This window comes from Choloepus didactylus, chromosome 11 (genome assembly GCF_015220235.1).
Source record: "Choloepus didactylus isolate mChoDid1 chromosome 11, mChoDid1.pri, whole genome shotgun sequence".
NCBI lineage: Eukaryota > Metazoa > Chordata > Mammalia > Pilosa > Megalonychidae > Choloepus > Choloepus didactylus.
In genome coordinates, this window is record NC_051317.1 from 25797948 (window position 1) to 25800959 (window position 3012).

A 3012-nucleotide genomic window follows, 5' to 3' on the forward strand; every position below is an offset into this window, starting at 1 on the left:
CTATTACCCTATTATTATTACTATAGCATTATTATTATTACCCAAGCATTATTCACTATAACCAAAAAGTGGAAGCAACCCGAGTGCTCATCAACGGAAGAATGGATAAACAAAATGTGACGTATCTACACATGGTATATTATTCAGCAATAAAAAGGAATGAATACATACTACTACACTGATGATGCTTGAAGGCCTCATGTTGAGTGAAATAAACCAGACACAAAAGGACAAATACCATATGATTCCACTTACATGAACTATCTGGAATACACAATTTATAGAGACAGAAAGTAGATTACAGGTTACTGGGAGTCAGGGGGTGGAGAGGATGGGAAGTTAATGTTTAATGGGTGTAGAGTTTCTGCTTGGGGTAATGAAAAAATTTCCGAAATGGTCATTGTTGGTGGTAGCACAACCTTGTGAATGTAATTAAAGTCACTGAATTGTACATTTGAAAGTAGTTATCACCACAATGAAGTTAAAAATCTCGGTTCCCCGCGTGCTGCTCCTTGCGCTGTGGGTGGTGTGGGGCCCGGGCGTCACTCCTGACACCTCCCTCCGACCCGCATCACACTTCCTGAAGCAAGGATGCTTAATGAATCACATGGAACCCCCTTTGGGGATGGCACAGGTGGCTTTGGCTCAACTTCACCATTTGGGCCGAATACTGGCTTTGGCACTGCTAGTGGAGGGGCATTTGGAACATCCGCCTTTGGTTCTAGCAACGGTACTGGAGGCCTTTTTGGAAATTCACAGACCAAACCAGGAGGATTGGTTGGCACCCACTGACTCGGCCAGCCCACTACTTCCACCAGCACTGGTTCTGGGCTTGGCACATCAACAGGAGCACCCAACAGCTTGTTTGGAACTGCAAGTACACGAACCGGCCTTTTCTCATCCCAAAGCAATGCCTTTGCACAAAATAAACCAACTGGCTTTGGGAATTTTGGAACCAGTGCTGGCAGTGGGGGGCTCTGGGACTAAAATACCATCTCTAAGTCTTTTGGTAGCACATCTGGCTCTCTTTGGGCCAAGCTCCTGCTGGGACCACCATTAAATTTAACCCTCCAGCTGGTACAGATGCTATGGTCGAAGCTGGAGTTGGCACTAACATCAGCACTAAGCACCCGAGTATTACAGCTATGAATGAATATGAAAGCAAGTCACTAGGGGAGCTTTGTTGAGAGAATTACCAGGCTAACCGGAAAGGCCCACAGAACCAGGTGGGAGCAGGCACAACTGGCTTGTTTGGCTCTTCTCCAGCCTCCTGCAGCGCTCAGGACTCTTTGGCTCTTCCACCACGAATCCAGGCTTTGCACGTGGCCAGAACAAAACTGCCTTTGAACTAGTGTGACTGGATTTGGAACAAATGCAGGTGGGCTTTCTGGTCAACAGAATCAGCAGACCACCAGCCTCTTCAGCAAGCCATTTGGCCAGGCTACAACCGCCCAGAACTCTGGCTTCTCTTTTGGTAAATACCCCCACACCAGGACAGACAGGCACTAACACCATGGGTTTATTCGGAGTAACCCAAACCTCACAGCCTGGAAGCCCTTTTGGGACAGCTACAAACACCAGCACTGGGACAGCATTTGGCAAAGGAACAGGTTTCTTTGGGCAGGTCAGTACTGGATTTGGTGCTATTGGTTCAACCCTGTTTGGCAATAGCGAGCTTACTACATTACGGCACGACCGGTGCCCCTTCACTTGGTGCAGCCAGTGGCGGGCTCTTTGGTTTTGGCTCTAATACCAGTGGGAACAGTACTTTTGGAAGCAAACCAGCACCTGGGACTCGGGGAACTGGGCTTGGAGCAGGATTTGGAGCAGCTCTTGGTGCCAGACAGGTATCTTCGTTTGGCAGCAACCAACCTAAGATCGGAGGGCCTCTGGGTACAGGAGCCCTTGGGGCCCCTGGATTTAATACCAGGTCAGCCACTTTGGGATTTGAAGCCCCCCCAGGCCCCAGTAGCTTTGACAGATCCAAATGCTTCTGCTGCACAGCAGGCTATCCTCCAACAGCACATCAACAGTCTAGACTCCCCTCTTTTCCAGAATCCCATGGCAGACCCTAAGAAGAAAGAAGAAAGATTGAAACCAACAAATCCAGCATCCCAGAAGGCTCTCACTACACCGACTCGTTATAAACTGACTCCCCGTCCTGCCATCAGAGTTCCACCAAAGGCTTTACAAACAACAGGCACAGCCAAGTCACAGCTCTTGGATGGGCTGGATGATGATGAACCATCATCCCTAGCCGGTGGAGCATTCATGCCCAAGAAGAGCACCAAGAAGTTGGTTTCGAAGAACCTTAACAATAGCAATTTCTTTTCTCCTGTTAATCGCGATACAGAAGATCTAGCTCCACCATCTGTGTATCCAGAAAATGGAGAGAGATTCAGTTTCCTGAGCAAACCTGTGGGTGAGAACCATCAGCAGCACTTCCATCCCAGGGAGAGAAAGGACAATGAATCTGAATGGAATTCACGAGATAGAAGTTGAAAGCAAGCCATTCAGATAAAACAAAACTATTTAATGACTTCTGGGACTCTGAAGAGTACAAATGTGTTGGCAATCATGTTGAGATAGTACGAGGGAGGGTGTAAGGTGGCACTGGCATCTGTTTTTCCCCTGAGATTTAAAGAATTCTCTTGCTGTTTGGATTACTCCTTCTACACATCGTCATTCTTAAACACCACTCTCCTTCTCATTTGGGCTTGCTGACTTCTCTGCTCCTTGATCAACCTAAGAGAGCATTTTGCTCATGTGGGTTGATGAGAAGTAATTCATACTTTTGTTAACTACCTGATGTGCAGTTTAATCTTGTTCTTTATTTCCAGTGGTTTTTTTTTTAAATTAAATCAGCTTTCTGCAAAGGTTTTAAACTCTGTTTTTCTCAAGTTGTTTGCTCATACTTCAGGTAGCATCTTCATATTTGTATTTAACAATATATGTCTCTATGGAAATAAAGTTTTAGAGTATAAATGAAAAAATTTATACATAATTTAATCA

The 3012-nt window shown here is 45.9% G+C and overlaps 1 pseudogene; it reads left to right on the plus strand.

The window, feature by feature from the left end:
* Positions 1–1145: 1145 nt before the first annotated feature.
* Positions 1146–2502, plus strand: LOC119505969 (annotated as a pseudogene).
* The last annotated feature ends 510 nt before the right edge of the window (positions 2503–3012 follow it).